Raw genomic sequence first — 24,650 nt, forward strand, 5'->3', positions numbered from 1 at the left:
GGGATTGTTGGATCGAATAGTAGCTCTACTTTTAGTTTTTGAGCAATCTCCATACTGTTTTCAATAGGGATTGTACTAATTTGCAGTCCCATCAACAGTGTATAAATGTTCCTTTCTTCTGCAAGGAAACAATCAACAGAGAAAATAGACAACCTACAGAATGGGAGGAAATATTCACAAGCTAAATGTCTGATAAAGGGCTAATATCCAGAATTTACAAAGGAATCAAATAAATCAGCAAGATAAAAACAAAAACAACTCTGTCAAAAATGGGCAAAAGACAAGAACAAAAGCTTTTCAAAAGAAGAAAGACCAATGGCCAATAAACATATGAAGAAATGCTCATCATCACCAATCATGAGAGAAATGCAAATTAAAACAGCAATAAAATACCACCTTACCCTAGTTAGAATGGCTTTTATTAAAAAGTCCAAAAACAATAAATGCTGGTATGGATGCAGAGAGGAAGGAATGCTTAAATTTTATTTTTTAATTGACATATAATAATTGTACATATTTAGGAGGTACATACTGATGTTTTGATACATATAATGTACAGTGATCGTATCAATGTAATTAGCATATTCATCATCTCAAGTATTTATCATTTCTTTGTGTTGGGAACATTCAATATCCTTCTAGCTATTTGAAACTATACATTTTTGTTAACTATAGTCATCGTATAGTGGTATAGAATACTAGAATTTAATTCTCCTATATAGCTATAATTTTAGATCCTATAACAAATCTCTCCATATTTCCCCCTTCCCCCTACTCTTCCCAGACTCTAGCATCTTTTATTCTACTTTTTACTTCTATGAGATTAACTTTTTTTAGCTTCCACAAATGAGTGGGAACATATGGTGTTTAACTTTTTTTTCCTGGTTTATTTCACTTAACATAATGTCTTCCAGTTCCATCCATGTTTCCACAAATGACAGGATTTAATTCTTTTTATGGCTCAGTAATATTCCACTGTGTACATATACCACATTTTCTTTATCCATTCATCTGTTGTTGAATACCTGGTTGATTGCATATATTGGCAATAAACATGGGGGTGCAGATATCTCTTTAATATACTGATTTCCTTTCCTTTGGATAAATGCTGCCAGTGGTAGGACTGTTGGATCATATGTTAGTTCTATTTGTAGTTTTTTGAGGAACATCCGTACTGTTCTCCATAGCGGCTGTACTAGTTTACATTCCCACCAATGATGTATGAGCTCCCTTCTCTCTGAATCCTCATCAGCATTTGTCATTTTTTGTCTTTTTGATAATTGCCATCCTAGCTGAGATGAGATGATACCTCATTATGGGTTTGATCTGCATTTCCCTGATAATTAGGAGTGTTGACCATATTTTCATATATTTGTTGGTCATTTATATGTCTTTTTTCTTTTGAGAAATGTCTGTTCAAATCATTTGCCCATTTTTACATCAGTTTTGTTTTATTGTTGTTGAGATGTTTGAGTTCCTGCATATTCTGAACATTAATCCCCAGTCAGATGATGAATAGTTTGCAAATATTTTCTTCCATTCTTTAGGTGATCTTTTCACCTTGTTGATTGTTTTCTTTGCTGTGTAGAAGCTTTTTAGTTTGATATGATCCCATTTGTTTACTTTTGCTTTTGTTGCCTGTGCTTTTGAGATCTTATTCATAAAATCTTTTCCCAAATCAATGTCCTGAAGCTTTTCTCTTGTGTTTTCTTCTAGTATTTTCATAGCTTCAGATCTTACATTTAGGTCTTTGATTTATTTTGAGGTGATTTTGTGTATGCTGAGTGGGGGTCTAGTTTTATTCTTCTGCATATGGATATCCAAGTTTTCCATCACTAACACAACCTGCATTGGGTTTCATACCCTGGTGTTAGAAGAGTTACTGGGCTAAAGCATAGAAGGACATCTCATTTCTCTAGGCAGGTGACTAGAACAGAGCCCACCTGTTCTAGCCAGTCTCTTCCTATCTTAGGATATTACATTCCCAGCACGTTCTACAATTATTCTTGAGAACTGTAAATAAGAAAAGGGGAAAGAGCTGGGTTGGTCCAAGGCCACCTCAAGAATTGCCCTGTATCAACCTCTTTCCCTAGAGTTACAAATTCATTTGGTACATTATCTGCTTTCCAAGTGAATTTAAATATGTAGACAACAGTTTTATCATGTATTTCATCACAAAATAATATGAGTTGTCACCCTTCCAGCTTCAAATACCACTTCTCTTACTTTCTACTACCTGTCCCCTAAACTAATGACAGATTTTTTACTCATTGGTTATGACAATATGTCAGTTATAGATAACAACATTCATATTAGTAGTATAGACTAAGTTATACTGTGATAATGCTTTTTTAATTTAATGGCTTAAGATCATAATAATTTATCTTTCATGCTCAAGAGTTAATTGGAAGCTCTGTGCTGGCCATCCTTACTCTAGAACCCAGACTGAAAAAAGAGCTATAATTTGGAGCATTGAAGAGTCCTGCACCAACAATTAAATTCTCTGCCAGGAAGTAATATAGATTGCTTTTGCTTATAAGTCATTATGGAGAACTAGCTACTCTGCCACACTTGTGCTAAATATCTTCATTAACCCCTCCAGACACACACAACACACTTCTCTATACCACTTTTTGCCCTAAAAGTCTAATTCCTTGTCTTAGGTCTTCCAGTTGGGTTCAGCCAATGGAGGCACCATCAGGAGATTAGAAGGCAGGTTGAATTTTTATCCCCCTGGTTTCCTCCATAGTGTGTCACAGTGGATTGACTGTGCTCCTCTACTGAAGGCTCTATTTCCAGTCAGCCAGGCCTCTCTGTATAGCTGCACTTTCTGAATTCTATCAACCACATAACCACTTTCTCCCCTCATCTCTTCAGGCCTAGGGATAGCAACTCTCTCCTGTTGCTGGCCCTAGGGTTCTGCATTTGACATTTATTGGGTTTTGCATACTCTGCCACAACCTAGCAATAATCTCTTTATTAAACACCCAATTATCATATTTTTCTGTTCTTTGTATCTTATTTTTTTCAAGATTTAGACTGATATACCATCCAACCAAGAAGGAACCAGGAAGTACAATTCTACCTACTGCCAGAAAGTGGAAATCCATAAATATTTAACTAATAGCACTAGTAACAACTAGAATGTTCTGTTCATCAAAGCTCCAGTTGTATTTAGGGTGATTTTATCACTTTAAGAAAATATCTTTAGCATAGTGAGATTTGTCAAACCATGCATGAGAAACGGTCAGGGCAGATGGGACAAATTCTCAAACTCAGTTCCTGACTTGAACTCACATTTGTATAGCTGTTTCAGATAAGCATCACTGACAATCATCTCTATACTTCATATAAACCAAGTTTTTCAAGTTCTATCCTTAGTCCCAAATTGGCCTTCTAGATTCTGCTCAACTACATTCTCAATGTATGTCTTTTAACCTATACTTCTGCTACCTAAAAAACTTTCTCCTTCTATAGCAAATTTAAATTTCTAAGTGAAAGAATTTAACAAGTTCAATTTAGTCATTCCATTTTCATTATTTAGAAAGAGTATTATTTTTTAAGTATATGTTTACATTAGCTGTTCTCTAATATATGTATCTTAATATATACCCTGGTTATTTTGAGCCTCATGACCTGCACTGGTCTAACCAACTATAGCTAAAAGGGTCATATGAAACACAGCGTAGATCTCTGCAATTAAAGTGTCACCCAGAACAGTTCGAGATCTGCTTATAAGGAGTCTGCAGCTAAAATATCCATCCTGGGATTTATCCTTATATTATAATAAACATTGCCAAGGGTGGTCTATTATAGCTAACATGTTATATAGTAGGAAATTAAAGAAAATATGAGAACCACATAACTGAATCACAGTGGGGTTTTTAATTGAATATTTTTTCAAAAAAGAAATATGGAAGTCAGAGGGCTATAACAGAGTTTGCATTGCTTAGACTAGTGCTTCCTAAAATTTGACCCTTGGAGCAGCAACATTAGCATCACCTTCTGGAGAATCTATTAGAAATTCTAATTCTAGGGCTTTACCCCTAGATTTATTGGATCAGAAACTCTAGGAATGGGGCCCAGCAATGTGTGCTTTAACATATCTTCTGGCTGATTTTGATACATGCTGAAGTTTGACAACCCCAGCCCTAGTCGTATGCTTCTCAAACTAATGAGCATTATGATCACCTGCCTGTTAAAATACAGATTCTGATTCAGTAGGTCCAGTGGGCCCTGAAACTCTGCCTGTATAACAAGCTCCCAGGTAATGCCGCTGCTGCTGGGCTGTGAGCCACACTTTGAATTTCCAGCTCCTTCAGAACACAGACCCCATTTTGTTATTTCTAGCCTTTGTTCAGAAGAAGTTTTTTCTTGGTATTGTTGGAAACACATTTGCAGCAGAGAAAGATGATCTTCTAAAAAGAGCTTCTGTATCTTCTAGACCACCATGTTGTTCTAACAAACTTTGGCTAATACGCTACGAACAACCTTCTGTGGATTCTCTAGTATTGTTTTTTTTTTTTTTTTTAAGTTAGCTTGCTTAATTTTTAGTAGTCACCTCTTCACTAGAACCCTTGAATGCCAAATCCTAACCTCCAAGCTGATAACCACATCTTGGTGTTCTCCCCCCTGGAAGAGACATCTGGTCACCCAGACTGCTAAAGGAGCTCTGCTCCTGCGGGCAGCCCCCTGTTGCCCTGACCTGCCAAGGGCAATTACAGTCCCAGACCCCCAACTTCCTTCCTCCCCCCACCTCTCAGTTTTAGTACAAAACGCCTACACAAAATAGTGAGGGAGCTTAAATTGATCTTCTAAGCATCAAAGTTTTCTTCTCCTTCACATAAACTTCCTCTCTACTCTTTCCTTGTATCAATTGTACTCAGTTCTCTCCATAGGGATCCAGAGTGCCTCGCAGAAGTGCTCACCTACATCTGGTCCCATAATCAACCCTTTCTTTTCCAGGATCACCTTCAGGAATCCAGTTCCTTGAAAATCCTTCAGTATTCTATGCTAAATTAGGGCTAATATGTAATATTGCGGTCCCCAACCCCTGGGCCGAAGCTTCATCTGAATTTACAGCCACTCCCCATAGCTCATATAACTGCAAAAGCTTTGTCTCCTGTCAGACCAGCAGTAGCATTAGATTCTCATAGGAGTGCGAACCCTACTGTAAACTGTGCATGTGAGAGATCTAGGTTATGTGCTCCTTATGAGAATCTAATGCCTGGTGATTTGAAGTGGGGCTAGGGTGGTGATGCTAGCACCGGGGAGCAGCTTCAAATACAGATTATCACTAACAGAGAAATTTGACTGCACAATAAAAGTAATGCACCTAAATCATCCCAAAACCATCCCCCCCCACCCTGATTGGTGGAAAAATTGTCTTCCATGAAACTGGTCCCTGGAGCCAAAAAGGTTGGGAACCCCTGATAATATATTCTCAGTGAAGTGATAGCAGTTGATAATAACTTATTGTAATACCCCACTTGAAGATATTTATATTTTAATGTAACATACCTGTAAAAGGCAACCCAGTAGTTCTTAAACTTTGGTGATCATAAGAATTATACTTGGGATGCTTGTTAAAAATGTAGACTGCCAGGCACTGCCTCAAACTTGATCTACTGAAATCTCTGAGGGTGGGGCACAGTGTTTCTGAGTGGGGATTTTTTTCCTGACATTTCTTGGAAAATGTATCTGTTTTTGTCAATACTGAAAAAAAAAATCATTCAAAAAATCAGGAACATAGGAAAAGGTATTATAATTCTCCTGTAAGAATCAAAACTTACCAATGGGCATGGAGTCTATCCTGGTTCAAAGAAATTTACTAACTCAAGTCAAGCAAGAGCAGGAAACAGTGACAGATGGACTGAAAGTCGGGGTTGACAATTCCAGGATCAGAGACAGGCGGAGGTAGGAGAGAAGCGGCTCAGTAGTCAGGATGCCATTAGTCAGTCTTGCTTGTAGCTGTTGGCATATTTTGAGCATGCACTCATGGCCCCGTCTGTCGCTAACAGTGAGTCATTCTTGAAATTAAAATAAATATTTATGTGCTTACACATATTTTATACAAATTTTAGGTGTCTAAAAATACAAGTTTTGAAAGCAAAATTAATCTTTCCCAACATGTGATTCACTGTACAGCTGTTAATCTTCCTATGAGATCCAGATATTTTGTTATTCTAATACTGCCCAATAATGTTCTCTGGCATTTTCTGGTATTAAAATATTCACTATAATAAATATTAATTCATGAAAATTATATTAATTTTGACCAAAAACAAAAACACAAGCAAAGTCAGAGCAAGCAAAATATTTTTTTCTTGGTAAAAAAGAAAATATCTTATATAAAGCAATGGGAACCCACCCTAATGCCCAACTGGACGATGCTTTTGGAGACCCTCTTAACAATTCAACCAAAATGAAAGAAAATTTTCTTCATCTTAAATATTAATCAAGAAACAAACATCAAGAGTATCAGACAGAGAAATGAATGTTTTGTATGTTTTTCATTTTAAGAATAATTTTTAGACATTTAATGCTTGTACTAGTATCTCTCAGTTTTTAGTGATTTTTATATGATGTTTATTTCTCATTAATGTTCTCATATTTTAATGTTTTCCATTCTCAACATCTGTGTCAGTTATAGAACAATTTTGTATGCTATTGAAATATGTAATCTTGCCACAATATATTGGTGGCAAGATTATATATTATAATAATAATAAACTATGCATCTATTATTCTATCTTTTTCACAGAAAACCACTGAAATTTTTAGTATAACCATGTCGTAAAAAGATTCATTTTTATTCTGATCACTTATTATTTAAAAACATAAATAAACATTATGAAAAATACAAAATAATTTATGATTATGGAAAATCCAATTTCTCATTCCCAAATCCCAAATCCTAGCAATCTGAAAACTCCAGTGAGGCACAGGAATTTGCATTTTTTTGTGAGCACCCCAGGTCATGCTAATGCAAATGTCCTGAGTGGGGAACCCTGCAAAAAACTGCTCTAACCCAATGGAGTCTATCTGAAGTCTTAGGCATTTTAGGGGAGTAGCTGGAAAGATTGGGGTTAGAGGTATTGGGGAGGAAGGCTCCCTGGTACTTGCAGTCGATTCCCTCAAATAACACCACAGAGATTGCAGCTACATCAGAGAGCTCAGATATGACATGAAGATAGTATTAGCTGTTTCTATGGTTTATCATGATAATTGATATAAACAACACATCAAAGTACCTTCTTAGGACATGCCTGGCACATGCAAATTCCCTCCCTCCTTTCCCTACCTTAACTACCTTATCCTTCCATGAACCCAGAGCTATTTGTAAACCACATATTTAAGCCATTATCTCTAGATAAATCACTCTGTGCCTCTAAGGCATCAATGAAAGCCTGTGCCTTTGCAGGACAATAGCAATAATGTCCCCAATGTCCCCACTGGACAGCCAGCCATGAGGTGTGTGTCCAATGAGACTAGATTGTCTCGGTTGCTTTGCATTTGTTAGAATTCAGGTCACACCTTTGCTATAAACACGGATGATGCTGTTCTTTACAGCAGATGCCAGACAGTTCCAGATTCCTGAAGTGATAGCTCTCCAAGCTTGTGCTTTGAGAATTACAGTCATAAACACAGAAAAGTGTGCCCATAAACAGTAGTTTAGGACTCTTGTTTGCTTTATACTCTACATTAATTGACTTAACCAAATGATTTATGTTTATGTAAAGTGTAATTTCAGAAGGACATTAAAAAGAATCCAAGCTAATGGATTAAATAAACTAACTTTACATGAAACATTGCATATCACAAGACATTTTAATCTCACAATCTTATGTTTGTGACTGTGTAAATTTTTCTATGCATAATTTATAGGAAAGTAACCAGTGTAATGTTAACTCTCAACTAAATTTTTATTAACTATTGAATATTTTCTAATTAGAGGGGCAGTTAAATAGATAGTCTTATGAAAAGGACTAAATACATATTTCCACATCCAATCAGTTAGTTTACCTGGTTCCTGGGGCACTTCTTATCCCATAGACCTGAGTAACTGACATTTCAGATTATGCTACATCTGTAATTCCTAAACACATACTTACTAATATTTAAAAGTACTTAAAACATTTTACTCTGTTGGGAAGAATGAATCTCTGCAAATAATGATTGTGTCTACCTGGAGCTTCCAAAGTAATAGTTTGAGGTATCTGCATGTGGATTTATTTTCACAACTGAAAACCCCAATTTCTCTTCTTTTATGGAAAACAGAACTTCATCCAACTTTTGAATTAATGTGCCTGGTGCCTTGCCTCTGACTGGTGCTTAGGATGTGTTCAGTAAGTACGTGATGAATGAAAACATTCACGAAAGTCAGGTGCCTATATTCTTCTTTCATTAGGGTTCTGGGAAAGTGCTTATATAAGTTTCCTCTGCAACCCTTCTGTTAATAGTGTCTCATCGTACTGAACTGACTTGTTAGGGGGTTTCTTTCTTGTGTATGAACACTGTGTTCTGCAGTGAGGGAACATTCTCCTTGCTTTGGGTGTTGGACTTCTTCAGGCTAAATATCACACACCCTTCAGTGTCTCCAATCAAGCCCAGAATGGAGGGAATAGATGCTGAAGAACAAATGAGTCAGCACTGGGCAGAGCTCTTATCCAGGCCATTGCTGAGGGCTGAGTTGGAATCCAACAGGAGCTGAGTCACCATGGGACAATTTTCATATATATTCAAAGTCACATTTATTGGGGAAGCAACCAGTCATCATATGTGGACTTTTTTTCTCCACTTAAAAAATTATAGGATAATTTACATACAGTAAAATGTACCATTTTTAGTAATGTTTATTAATAATTCCACAAGTTTTGATAAACAAACTGTCATATAATTACCACCACAATCAAAATATAGTACTATTCCTTCCCCCACCCCAAATTCTCCTTTGACCCTCTGTAGTCAACTCCGCCACCAACGCCCAGTCCCTTATAACCCCTGATCTGTTTTACCTCCTTATACTTTTGCCTTTTCAAAGATATCATATAAATGTGATCACAGCATGTAGACTTCTGATTCTGGACTCTTTCACTTAGTAGAATGCATTTAAGAATCATCCATGTCGCTGTGAGTATCGATTGTTTATACACTGCTGAGCAGCATCCCTTTGTATGAATGTATCAGATTTGTTTAAACATTTTCCAGCTGAAGGATATTAGAGTGGGTTTCAGTTTGATGCAACTATGAATTAAGTCGCTGTAAATATTTGTGCAGAGATTTTTGCGTGAGCACAGGTTTTAATTTCACTTGGGTAAATATCTAGAAGTATGACTGTTGGGTTTTATGGTAAGTGTATATTTAGCATTATGGTTCTACCAGAGCATTTTCCAAAATGTCTGTATCATTTTACATTCCCACCAGCAACTTAGGAGAGTCCCAGTTGCTTTGCATCGTAGCTGGCACTTGGTATTGTCAATCTTAAATTTTAGATCTTTAAATATGTACAGAGTGTTATCTTATTGTGGTTTTGTTTTTCATTTCCCTAATAACTTATGATGTCAAGCATTTTTTCATATGTTTATTTGACATTTGCGCATCTTCTCTGGGAAGATGTCTTTCAATGTTTTCTCATTTTTCATTGGGTTTTTGTCATCTTATTACTGAGTATCAAGAGTTTTTTAAATAATCTGTTTACAATTCATTTCTTAGATATGGGATTTGCAAATATGTTCTCCTTTGAATATATTTATTCACAATATAAATCTTTGTCTTGTCTTTTCATTCTCTTAACAGTGTCATTTGAAAAGCAGAGGTTCTTAATTTTGATGAAATGCAATTATAATGTTTTCTTTTATGGATGACACTTTTCAAAATCTCTGTCTAGCCTAAGGTCACAAATGTTTTCTTTTATGTTTTTTTCTAGAACTTTTGTGTTTTTAGAGTTTATATTCAGACCTATGATCCATTTTGAGTAAATCTTTGTATGGAGTACGAGGTATGAATAAATCTTTTTTTTTTTTTTTTTGCATATGGACAGTTAATTTTTCCAGCACCATTTGTTGAAAAGACAATCATTTCTTCATTGAATTCCCATTGTAATTTTGCCAAAATCAACTAACCATATATATATGTATATATATATATATATATATATATATGAGTCTATTTCTGAAATCTCAATTCTATTCATCTATCTACTTTATGCCAATACTGCTCTTGACTATTGTAGTAGCTAAACAGTAAGTCTTTAAATAAGTTAATGTGAGTCTCCCAAATCTATTCTCTTTTAGAATTGTTAAGGCTAATTTGGTCCCTTGCATTTCTATATGAAACTTAGAATCACAAAAAGAGTATTTTATCATTCTCTTTTTGCTTCAGAGATTTTCAAGCATGCACATTTAAAATAACTGGAAATTTCTAACCACCAATGTATTACAATTAAATCTGTTTATTGATTATAGTTTTACATTCTCTAACAGAGTTACTGATAACAGTGTATATCTGATTAGTTGATCTCGGTGGATCTTAAAATAAGGAGTAAGAATTCATGCAAAAAAAAATCCTGAAGCAGTCATGAATGAACACATTTCTGTATTATTAAAGATTATTAGAACTAAAAGTATTATCCTATATCAATTAATGAGTGATTCTAAACATGGCACAGGAAGAGTTCCTCAATTCTAACAATGATATTAAATCAAATTTTTGAATTGTCTTTGTCCTCTAGTATTTATATATACTCATATTGTCCTTGCTTAATAAAAAAGTCTAATTTCTTCAAGTACTTATGTCATATAGAGAAACATAAGAATTCCAGGTACTTCTCACACTCCTAACTACCTTACCTTGGACATGCATAAATATATGAAAACAAGCATCAGCCAACTCAATCGGCTTCCAAATTCATCATCTCATAGATGAAGAAATGCATTTGTTATTTGGAAAAACAAAAAAACTCTGTAAAATAATTTAAAGAGGTTTATTCTGAGCTGAGTATGTGTGACCATGGCCCAGAACACATGTTTTCAAGAAGTTCTGAGAAAATGTGCCCACAGTCGTAGAGTTACAGTTTGTTTTTATAAACTCACGGAGACAGGAATCACAAGTAACATCATATGTCTACACATGGAAGGCATACATTGGTTTGGCCAAAAAAGTCAGGACATCTAGAAGGATAGGGACTTATCTTGGCAAAGAATTTTTACCTAAATCAAGAAGGAATACTATCTTATTTAACACTGTTCTTACATTAATTTTCCTGTCAGTTTTCTCAGTGAAAGATGTTGGGTTTATTTATATACAGCCACTATGTTAATTAGAATCCTTGGTAGAGTAACTTTCCTCAGCCATACCTTACTTCCTATGTCTTCAGTCAATAAACTGCCTTACAATAGAATATTCCAGAAGTTGTTTCCTTCAGATCTAGTATCCCTAATGTATTATATGTGAATATTTTTAAAAAGTCTTCACTAGGACAGATTAAGCATTTACTATGTTCCAAGTACTGTGCTATGCCCTAAAGTTGTAAGTAAATAAATAAATAAAATGGACCCATGCATGGAGTTGTTGACATTATAGTAAATTACAAAATACCCAATTTGCATATCTTTCTAACTCTCAAGTGAATGCACCATCTTCTAAGCATTACTTTTAGATTGCTGTCTCAGATTGTGGAAATTACCCAAAGAAAAGTTTTTATGAGAGAAAAATTTGTATTTTCAAAGAAGTTATACCAGTAAGAGTTTAAAACTTTTACTATACTCTGCCTAACCAATCACATAACTCAACTAAAAAGAAATCTAAAAAGGAAAAACTACATTGAATGTTAGGTTTATCGCCTCTACAGAGAAAAAAATTAATTGATTTATCTCCCTTTTTCAAAGGGTTATTTTGATGTCATGTGCAAATAATCTCATTATCTGGGAGATGAGATAAATCAGCTATTGTCTGCTCTTGAGAGAATATTCCTTAAGGTTCTAATGTTTTCTCTCCTTTTCTATAGTAACACTGATTTAGTAGAATCAAAGAAATAAGTTAAAGTGGATTAAATGAAATATGCCTTTTTAAAATTTTTGCTTAATTTAAATGCTTTCATTTCCAGAGAAACAGCTACAATACAGTTATGGCACAGATTGAAAAAAATCATGTACACCTAGGAAATGATCATGTACTGTGCTAAAAAGAAGAAAATGTTAAAGAGTCCACTATTTTGTCCTTGAGCTCCTAGCCCCCTACTGGAGAAAGAATAAAAGAAAGAAGGAAGGGAGGGAGAGAAAGAAATGAAGAAAAGGAAAGAATATTTGGCCAAAATTCTGCCTCAACAATTTAACTTGTACATGGTATAGAGCAAACTCTCATTTGTACATAACCTAGTAGCTAATATCTATTTACCCTCTTACAAGTACCAGGAACTATGCATACAAAGAATTATGAAAGAAATACTAAGAATTCTAAGACCTAATATCTGACCTTAAGGAGCTTTCATTTATAATGGAGGGAATGGAAGTATAAAAGTTGAACAAGATGCCAGGCAGGGTGCTGGAAGTTCTAACCCAGATCAAGGAAAGGTAAAATTCCTTATTGCTCAAAACACACATCCTGGTTTCCCAGGACAATCCCAGTTTATGTCTGTGTCTCAATTTAGGGAGAGATATAACATTATGAGGCATATGAAAGAATGATAGATATAAATATTTGCTTATTCCACAAATAATTGATTTTCTTCTTTCCATTCAGTCAGGGTAATTGGTATTTGGCATCTACACTGTCAAATAAATGGTCTGTCATCTGTAATTGTGATAAGAATTTGTTTCCAAAATTTTTGAAAGACAAGGCAAAAATGTTACAAAAACCAGTATTTGGTCTTACTGGAGTCTGGTGAATTGACATATGATTAAGAGACACAATTGTGAGGAAAGAGTTCCAGATTCAAATGTCATTTCTGCCATTTATTGTCTCTGTGACCTGGTATAAATTATTTAGCATATCTATGTTTTGTTTATTCTTAAATTGGAACAGAGTTTATAAGATTTGAGAATTAAATAAGATAGAATATACGAAAGCACTCAGTAGAGTGGATGGCTAATTGTAGATAATCGGTAAAAATTAGTTAACTCAAAATATGACACAGCAACTTCGGGCTCTTGAAATAAACAATTCTATGACTCTGTTAGTAAAATCATTGAAGACGAAGCAACCCCACACTTGGCAGTCACTCTGCTGGAGCCAGAAACATGTAGGATAGGCAAACTCATGCTCAGCATCAGATAAGGAAGTTTACGGCCGTATTTGACTTGCATGTTTCCTACACCAGATGCTTCTAGGCCTGTGTCAGTAACCCTTAGAAAGTTTTAAAGTCATCATCACTGAGAAAATAAAAGTAAAATGAAGACAAAATGGAAATATTTCCACAATCTGTCCCACACTGATGGCTGCTTTAAGATATTCTGACTTCTTTCAGAAGCTTTGAACTGCCTCGATGACTCTTCACTCTCCAGGGTCGCTTCCTGGCATAAGATCTGTGGTGGCATGACAGTTCCTTCTCATGATGACCATTAACTTAGTCATCATATTGTGCCCAGATCTGCCTTTCAGTTAATAGACTTCGGATGAATAAATAATCTGTTTCCAAAATCTTTGTATGTTTACTCCCTAAAAGACTCACCACATTGATTCTTTTTTTTTTGTTTGTTTCAAATACAAAGTCAAAAATTTATTTCAGTTCTTTATCAGTTCAGTTCCATGTAATTAACTCTTATTCTGCTTGTTGTTGAGTTAGCAGTTTTATGAGTCCAGTTTTTTATTGGAGTTTTTGAAATTCTCATCCAGTTCAATTGAATAATCAGCAGATGTCTGTATTTCAGAGCTCCCATCAGAATCTTGCATCCTTTTAATGAATCTCCTTGAAGACACAATACTTTAGGATTTTCAAAGAGCTTTTAGGAAAAAAATCAAAATAAAGCAATTAACTGTGGACAACAAGATTTAAAATGATTATGGTTAAAGATTCTTTTTTTTTTTTTTTTTTTTTTGAGACAGAGTCTCACTTTGTTGCCCCGGCTAGAGTGAGTGCCGTGGCATCAGCCTAGCTCAGAGCAACCTCAGACTCCTGGGCTTAAGCGATCCTACTGTCTCAGCCTCCCGAGTAGCTGGGACTACAGGCATGAGCCACCATGCCCGGCTAATTTTTTTTTGTATATATATTTTTAGTTGGCCAGATAATTTCTTTCTATTTTTAGTAGAGACGGGGTCTCACTCTTGCTCAGGCTGGTCTCGAACTCCTGACCTCGAGCGATCCACCCGCCTCGGCCTCCCAGAGCTAGGATTACAGGCGTGAGCCACCGCGCCCGGCCCTAAAGATTCTTTTTATGTACCGATTCACAGCTTTTCTTGTGGATTTTGGGAAAATGCATTCTATTTGAAAATAGAATTAAGGTTACATTCAGTTAAGGACAGGGCCACTATCTGACATTGCATTTGGGATTTTAAAGCAAACTTTTACAAATAAACAATTGTGTTTTCTTTTCTACACGGTAACCAGGATTTATGTACAACCCAAAGTTCTAGAAAGGGTATTGCTAGAAAAATTTCTTAGTAAACATCTAAGCCACCCAGATGGAATTTTGTACTTCGTAATGACAGGTTTTACAGCAATTTTCTAAGTAACAAATTGAGAAGAGGAAGACTTGAGCCAAAGTTTCACCTCTGTCTTTGAGCTGTTGTACGACTTCAGCGATTTGTTTAGCTTCTCTGATCCTCAGTTAACTCTCATGTACAACAAAAGGGGGGGGGTCAGACTATATCTCAGCCCCATCTAGATCTCAAAATTCTATAATTGTCCCACTCTAAGTCAATCAGGCAACTCATACATATTTAGGAAATGTCTATGGTATTGAAGGGACATGTTTAACCTTTTCCTGAATGCCCATTTTACAACAATATATTTTACTTTAATACATAATTATCATTTGAGATGTGGAGCAATCTTCATTAGTAAAGCCAATCAATAAGTATTCAGCACCTGCTCAATGTCAGCATAACATCTCATAATTGTTATTGATTAATTTTATCTCAATAATGAATTAAACCCCTTTTAAAAATTAATACCATAATATTAAAAGAATTGTCAGTGAGTTAAAGTTCTAGTAACAAAATATTTTTGTTGGAGTTCCTTTTTCCATTTATTTTTCTAAAAATATCAGATATTTTCCTTTTTGTAAACAAATCATTGATTTCAATCTTCCAGAAACTGCCTGTTCCATTGAAAATACCTAGAAATGATGGATGAGATTTTTTTAAATTTAAATACATACATAGATTGACTAGAAAGTAAGGAATCACAGAGACATGGTGACCCTAATAGCACTCCTTAGCCCGATGACATACAGTGAATACTTGTGAATTTCTATTAACTTTTCCACAGAGTGATTTCTGAGTGTTTGTGGTGGGGTCTTTGAGGGCAATTAGGTCATGAGGGTGTAGCATTCATGAATGGGATTAGTGCCCTTCAAAAGAAGTTCCAGAGAACTGCCTTGCCCTTCCACCATGGGAGGGCACAGCTAGAAGTCACCATCTATGAACCAAAAAGCAGACTTTCACCAGACAACGAATCTGCTGGTGCCTTGATCATCTTGCCCAGCCCCCAGAACTGTTAATATGAGAAATCAGTTCTGTTATTTATAAGCTATGTAGTTTATGGCATTTTCTTATAGCAGCCTAAATGGACTAAGACACAGATTATTGAGATATTCAAAAAGATGGAAAACAACACCCACAGCCAGCCCAGGTTGGGAAGTCTGAACAGAGGTCTCGCTCTAAAAGCCCAAACAAGTAAGAATAAGGATGAACTAGAAATAAACCCATCCCCTAATTACCTCAATCCTCAGCAAAGAAATTTGCATATCCCCAAACTTGTTGATTGGTAAAGAGGAAAATCAACGGATTCTTTATGAGGAAGGGCAAACTTATTTTATAGTAGCTGTACAGGAGTGCTATAATCACAATGTGAAAACCATCCTTTGGATTTCTGAAAAGCACAACCTGAACAACCATGAGCAGCAGACTTACAACAGGATCCTCAATGAATGCTCAGAGACTAAGTTCCAAAAGAGAGTAGGCACAGGCAAACAGAAAACAAACTGAAGGATACCAACACACAAAATATACCAGGAACCCAAAACATCGTGAATAAGAAGACATCATGCAGAAGAAACATGGGCAGCAATATCAGAAGGCAAGGATTTCAGATATTTAGTTTATCAGACACAAAATATAAAATAAGAAGATTTCATAAGTTTAAAGCAATAAAAAAGTGATTAAAATGTGAGTGAAGAGCAAGCGGCTATGAAATGTGATGAAGACATTAAAAAGAACTAAAGAGAAAAATCTATAAAAATACAATAATTAAATAAGTATTAAATAGTAAAACTCAATAACAGCCATTAGACTCAATTAAGCATTTGAACTTAATTTAAAAGCTAAAATAAGAGCCAAAGAATTTTTTTAGAATATATCACAGAGATGAAAAAAAAATGAAAGAAAGATTAAAACACATGAAAATGGATTAAAATGACTAACATATGCTTCAACAGAGTTCAAAGAGAAAAAATAAAATAATGGTGAGAGGAAATAGTTGAAAAAATAAACACTTGCATTTAAATGACTTGATAAAAGATGACAATTTTGAGATTTAGGAAGGCCTGCAAATCCCAACCAGGACTAATAGAAAAGAATGACACATCTAGACAAAAACAAAACAAAACAAAACTGCAGAACACCAAAGATGAGCTTCTATTACCATCCAATAAAAAAAGGACAAGTCTTTAAAAAGGAATGATAGCCAGACTTAGAGCAGACTTCTAATAGTAATAAAAGAAGACAGAAGTTGGTGGAATCATATCTTTGGTATGTTCACAGAAAAAGATCTGTGGACATACATCAAAACACCATTGAAGAAATAAAACAAAAGGCGGACATTTCATACAAACAAAAATAAAAATTAAGTTTGCTACCAACCAGTCTCCATTAATTAAAGCAGAAGAAAGTGTCCCCACACAGATGTCTGAGATGTTTGAAATGCAAGGAGGAATAATAATTAAATAATGTGAAAAATGTTTGGATTAGTCAAATCCCATAGGCACTGTGTCAAATAATAGTAATCAACTCTTCTGGTTGAAGAGAAAATAAGACCAGAACTCCAAAATACTTGAAAGTACTAACAAAAATGTTGGACAGCAGAGGAGTACAGAATTTCATTTTGGAGTGATAAAACATTCTAAAATTAATAGTGGTGATGGTTGCAAAACTCTGTGAATATACTGTGGCTATACTAAACACATTGAATTACATACTTTATATGGTAAATTGTATGGAATGCAAATCATATCTCAATTAAGCTGTTACAAAATAATAATACATTATGACAAGTTGAGTTGACACAAATGTGAATTCAACACATTAATAGCATCAGGAATAAAAACCATGGGACCCTCTCAATAGATAAAGTGTTAACATTTAGTATTCATTCATGATAAAAAATAATAAGCTTTTAGCCTGGGCGTGGTGCCTCACGCCTGTAATCCTAGCACTCTGGCCAAGGCAGGAGGATTACTTGAGGTCTGGAGATTGAGACCAGCCTGAGCAAGAGCAAGGCCCCATCTCTACTAAAATTAGAAAAGAAAAAAAATTAGCTGGACCACTAAAAATAGAAAAAATTAGCCAGGCGTGGTGGCATGTGTCTGTAGTTCCAGCTACTCAGGAGGCTGAGGCAGGAGTATTGCTTGAGCCCAGGAGTTTGAGGTTGCTGTGAGCTAGGCTGACGCCGCAGCACTCTAGCCCTGGCAACAGAGCGAGACTGTGTCTCAAAAAAACCCCAAAACTTTCCAAACAAGGGAAAGAAATATGCTTTCTTAATGTGTTAAAGAATATCTACATGGATTGCTTTTGTTAAGAAAGTATATTTCTTTCCCAAAACAGCATGCATTAACAAAAGCGATCCATGCAACCAAAAACATTTATACTCCCATAATATTTTGAAATAAAAAATTAATTAATAATAAAATAAAATAAATAAAATAGCATGAAAAAAAAAGAATACTACAAAATCCTACAACAAATATTATATAGGCAAATGGAAAAAAATAAAGCATTCCTGCTGATATCAGGAACGTGACAAAAATCCACACTGGTCAACATTGTTTTTCTACGATGTATTGGAGAAACTAGGTAAAGCCATAAGGAAAGAGAAGAAAAGGTCTAAAGGCTGGAAATAATGAAACAAAACTGTTATTAGTTTCAGTTGATATGTCTATATTCAAAGAAATTCCCAGAGAATGTATAAATAAATCATTAGTGTTACTAGGATTGCTGTTTATAAATCAATCTACAAGAAGCATTACATTTCTCCAGGCCAGCATAAAGTAAAAACAGTAATTTGTAAAAAGACAATAACAAAAAAAAACACACAAAATCTATAGGAATAAATCTAACAAAAGATGTACGTTATCTATATGGAGAAAAATTATAAAAATTAATTGGAAAATATTAAATAAAAATTGAATAAATATGAACTAATAGTATATCCATGTGTTGAAAGACACAATATTATAAAGATATTAATACTCTCAAATTAATCTATTTAATCCAGTGCTTTGTTTATGTAACTGGACAAACTAGCTCTAAGCTTTATATAGAACAGCAGAAGTCCAAGAGTGAACAACAATTCTTTTGAAGAAAGAGTAAAAAGTAAAAGAATTTCCCCAAATATCAAGATTTATTTTAAACATATACACTATAATCCCTGAGATAAACAAATAATCCAGTAAAACAGATAATAGAGCGCAGATAAAATCCACACATAAATATTTAATTAATAAAAAACTGATATGGAAATTCAGTGAAAGGATAATGAACATTTCGATAAGTGTTGGTAGGACAATTCACTATTCGTTTAGAGAAAAAATGAAATGGGGTGTACAGAAAAATCAGATTCATATGGATTTTGACTCTTATGTGAAAGATAGTTACAATAATTTTAAAAGAAAATATAAGAGAATATCTTTATGGTAAGACCCAAGAGGCACCAAGACTGAAAGATACAACTACAATAAAATTTAGAACTTTTTATTAGTGAGACACCCCAAAATTAAAAATCAAACAATAATAATATTTGCAACTGAAAAGAGGTTAGGATACAGAATGTACTAAGAATTCTAATATATTAGTTTAAAAAGTCAGATATCTCAGTGGAAAAATAGGCAGAATTAAGTGGACACTTGCCAAAGGTGATAGCTGACCAATAAACATTTGATAATATGCTTAATATCATTAGGAATCATGGAAACGCAAGTTAAAACTGCAATGTGATAAATTGTCACCCCCACCTATTGTGGAGCAATAGGAGCTCTCATACAATTTGGTAGATATGCTAATTGTAATTTCTTTGAAAATCAAATGCATAATATCTAGTAGAGGGAAAGTTCACATGTCCTAAAATCCAGCAATTCCACTTCTAGGTATTAAATATATACACCCTCAAGAAATCTTGCACGTGAACACCAGGAGACATAGATAAGAATAAATGGAGAAGCACCACTTATGATAGCAAGAAACTGGAAAGGCAAGTGTAAATCTGTAATAGAAAAAAATAAATGATGGTAAATTTATCCATAGTAGTGCATTAATAGTGAAAATGAATGAAACAGGACTTTATGCAAAAACATGCTAGAAAATCAGGAACATATTTTGAGTGAAAAAGTGAACAATAGAAGAACATAAATGGTAATAGGATTCCTATTATATAAACTTTTAAAAACATGCACAGACATGATAAAGCTATAAAGAAAATCAAGGAAATGATAAACCAAGATTGTGGTATAGTTGTGACTTCAGAAGGAGAGAGAATAGAATAAGTGTAGGGCAAAGAAGGAGCTTCAAATATCATGATAATTTACTATTTCCTAAGCTGGTAGTGATTTCACAGGTGTTTGTTATATTATTTTCTTTTCTACCTCTACATGGTATGCAAGCTTTTTGAATGTAGTCCACCTTAAGTAAAAGCAAAAAAAGAAAAAAAGATATTAACATCTATATCTGTTTTGTTCACAATTCACTCTCCAATCAGTATTCTGTGTGAATGTCTATGAAAGACTACAGAAAGCAAATTGGATTCTATAATCAGTTATTCAATTTATTACTTTATGTGTGTTTTACATGTTGAAAACAAAATAATAAAAAATTCAAAGTTTCTCATTTTATTCTGTTGTGATTGAATAGTGATTGATAAGGTGTTATTCTTCTGGGGGACTAGAGGAAATCAAAACAGTATCACATTGTACCTTACATGTCACAAGTTGCCAATACGTTTTATTTTAATTATAGGATTTGTGGATAAAGGATTCAGAAAAGTATCATGAATTGTGGAGTATAATAAATATCCTTGATTTTTTTAAGTTTGCTGACAGTTCTATTGTGCTTTGACAATTAATTTCCCTTTTGTTACTTCCATACAATGTATTTCTCTACTCAGCAAGAAAAACAGAAGCTAATTACATAAAGTATAACAACAGAAAAATTTACCCAGCTGTGTGACCTTAGGCAAAGTCATTACTCACCATAGGTTTTAATTCTTTATTTGTAAAATCAGAGTGGTGGACATAAGCTTTAAAATTCTTTGTCTCTGAGAATAATCCATGGAGATGGAAAATCTTGCACAGATACACCATTCTCTACAATTACAAACCTGCAAGCTGTATTCTAATATAAGAAATGTGTAGCAGAGAATTAGTTTCAATAGTGTTCACTGCATTGCAGCAGTTTGAAATGAATAGTAGCATACCTTTTTACAAATATCTGTGAACATAAAGGAGCACTGGGTTTCTTGTTCCCATGGAAATATAACCTTAATTAAAATTCTATTCTCATCTCTATGAAACTGTGCACAAGTATCCAAGAATCAAGAATGATACTGAGAAAGCTACTGAGCTTGATAAAAGCCCATGCTCTCCTTCTGCACTGATTTAATTCAGCTCTTATTAATCAGAGGTACACATCATAGTCAATCCTGGGGTATTTTCAAATTATATACTCCCAAAACCCACCCCAGGACCGCTGAATCAGAATTTCCTGGAGTGTGGCCTAGGCACATGTGTTGTCTTGGATGATGCATGGATGGAAACAATGATTTAATTGAATTCAGCTTCCAGACATGGTCTTTGCTGGATAAAACAGGAGAGAATGATCTAGGATCAAGCCATTTTCTACAACAAAAGGGCTAATAGCTCCCAAGGAGCAGTCCATTACTCATTAATGTCATTTGCTGGAAAATTTTCACAACAACTGTACAAAATAACAGTGACTATGATGTGAAGTGGGACCCTAGAATGGTGCAAAGAATAATTTGGCCAACTGTCTAGCAGCTATTGATAAATACCAGGCCTCAAAGCAGCCCATCTACTAAAATATTTTTCTTTTTTTTTTTATTTGTATAAAGTTAGGGGATGCAAGTGAAGAAATATTGTGTAGTGGTGAAGTCTGGGCTTTTGGTGTAACCATCACCCAAATAGTGTACATTGTACCCAATAGCAATTTCTCATCCCTCGTATCCCTTCCATTCTGCCTGCTTCCAAGTCTCCAATGTCTATTATTCCACACTCTATGTTCATATGTACACATTATTTAGCTCCCACTTATAAGTGCAAACATGTGGCATTTGACTTTCTGTTTCTGAGTTATTTCACTTAAGATAATGTTCCATCCATGTTGCTACAAAAACATGATTTCATTCTTTTTTATGGCTGAGCAGTATTCCATAGTGTATCTGTATCCAATCATCCACTCCACATGAATAACTGCAAACACTAGCTTTAACTGTGACAACCACATGGGAATGGGATGATGCAGAAGACAAGTTGTGTTACAAGCTCTCAGTGCATCTCACTTTTCTTCTGCCAGGTCAATCCTCCTGAGTAGGACACAGTTGTATCATCCAGGGGCCTGTCCTTCTTTGCACTAAGTAGGAGAGTTGCCAACAGAGGAGAACAGATGCACTACAAACTTATCTGACTTAAGCTGAGAGAAGAGGTTTCAGATGAGAAGGAACCAGCATAAGAACTCTGGAAACATGATAAAACATGCTGTTTTGACACCCTCAAAGGATCACAATAGGTCTCCAGCAATGGACACCAACCTAAAGGAAACTATTGAAATGTCAGATATGATATTCAGAATATGGATGTCAAATAAGATGAATGAGATAAGGAGAAAGTTAAAAACCAACACAAAGAAACCAAAAGAACAATAATAATTCAGGATGAGAATGAAAAAATTTCTGAAGAGATATATAACATAAGAAAAGATATAACAGAACTTAAAGAAATGAAAGTCATTTAGGAAATTTCAAAATATAGTAGAAAGCTTTAACAATAGACTATACCAGGCAGAAGAAAGAATTTTAGAGCCTGAAGACATGGCTTTTGAATTAACTCAATCAGTCAAAAATGTAGAAAAAAAAGAATAAAGAAGAATGAGCAATAACTCAGAGAAATATGAGGCTATATAAATTGAGCTACTATGAAAATCACAGGTATCCCTGATTGAGAAGAGAAAAAACAAAAAGCATGGAAAACTTATTTGAGGAAATAATTGAGGAAAATTTCACTGATATTGCCAGGGATTTAGATATTCAGATACAAGATGGTCATTGAACACCTTGAAGATTCCTAGCAAATAGGACATCATCAAGACACATAGTCATCATTCTGGCCAAAGTCAAAATGAAGGAGAAAATCCTATAAGCTGCAAAACAAAAGCAACAACTAACTTACAAAGGAAAACCCATCAAACTTACAGCAGACTTCTCAGTAGAAACCTTACAAGCCATAAATGATTGGGGTCCTATGTTTAGTCTTCTTAAACAGAATAACTGTAAGCCAAAAATGTTGTATCCTACAAAACTAAGTTTCATAAATGACTTTATTCACAAATAAAGTCTTTCCCAGACAAGCAAACACTACAAGAACTTGTTGCCACTAGACCTGCCCTATAGGAAATGCCCAAAAGTGCTCTATACATGGAACAGAACAATCAATAACCAACAATTTAAAAACACCTGAAAGTTAAAGTTCATAGCTCTTATAAAACAGTAGCAAAAGGGAGAAAACAAAACAAGGTATCATCCAACATGATGAACAGAAGTGTATCTCACATATCAGCACTAACATTGAAGGTAAATGGTTTTAATGCTCCACTTAAAAGAGATAGATTTGCTGAATGGTTGAAAAAACACAACCTTAGTATATGCTATATCCAAGAAACCCATCTAACTTGGAAAGACTCTATGTCATAGACTCAAGGCAAAAGGATGAAAAAAAATATTCCATGCAAAACGGAACTAAAAGCAAGCAGGAGTAGCTATTTTCATATCAGATAAAATAGACTTTAAGTCAATAACAGTTAAAAATGACAAAGATAGTCATTATACTTTGATAATGGATACAATTAAGTAAGATTATATAACAATTCTAAATATATATGCACCTAACACAGGATCTTCCAGATTCATAAAACAAATTCTACTAGATCTAAGCAAAGAAATAAACAACAGTACCATAATAGCCGGGAACTTCAACCTTCCACTGACAGAACTGGACATATCATCGAAGAAGAAAATCAACAAAGAAACATTGGATTTTGGCCATTTTTAATGGGGTTATTTGTTTTCCTGCTATTAAGTTGTTTGAGTTTCTTATATAATTTGAATATTAACCCCTTAATCAATATATGTTTTGTAAATACTTTCTCCCATTGTACAGGTTGTTTCTTTACTTGTTGATTGTTTTCTTTGCTGGGCAGATTTTATTCTGTGTAGAAGCTTTTTAGTTTAATATGATCCCATTTGTCTATTTTTGATATCCCTGTGTTTTTGGATTCATATCCAAAACATCATTGTCTATACAATGTCATGGAACTTTTCCCTTATTTTTTTTTCTAATAATTTTATAGTCTCATGCCTTATATTTAAAATTTTTATCCAATTTGAGTTGATATTGTATATGGTATGAAACAAGGGTCTAATTTCATGTGGATATCCAGTTGTCCCAACACCACTTATTGAAGAAACTTTTCTTTTTTCACTGTTTACTCTTGACATCTTTGTAAAAAATAAATTGACCATAAATATGAGGATTTATATTGGGGCTTTCTTTCCTGTTTCATGGCCTATGCATGTGTTTTTATGCCAGTAACATGCTGTTGATTACGATAGCTTCATAATATTTTTTGAAGTCAGGTAGTGTGATGCATCTAGCTTTATTTTTTTACTCAAGATTCCTTTGGCTATTTGGGAACTTCTGTGTTTTATACAAATTTTAGGATTTGGGGACTATTTTTTTTCCATTTCTGTGAAAAAAAATGCCATTGGAATTTTGATAGAGATTGCATTAAATCTATAGATTGCTTTGGGTAGTATGGACATTTTAACATTATTAGTTCTTCCAGTCCATGAACACAGGATATTTTTTCATTTATTTGAAATGAAATAATTTCATCAGTTTCTTTCATCAATGTTTTATAGTTTTCAGTGTACAGGTCTTTTACCTTCTTGGTTAAATTTATTCCTAAGTATTTTTTTAAGCAATTGTAAATGAGAT

The sequence above is a fragment of the Lemur catta genome, chromosome 9 (genome assembly GCF_020740605.2).
Source record: "Lemur catta isolate mLemCat1 chromosome 9, mLemCat1.pri, whole genome shotgun sequence".
NCBI classification, from domain to species: domain Eukaryota; kingdom Metazoa; phylum Chordata; class Mammalia; order Primates; family Lemuridae; genus Lemur; species Lemur catta.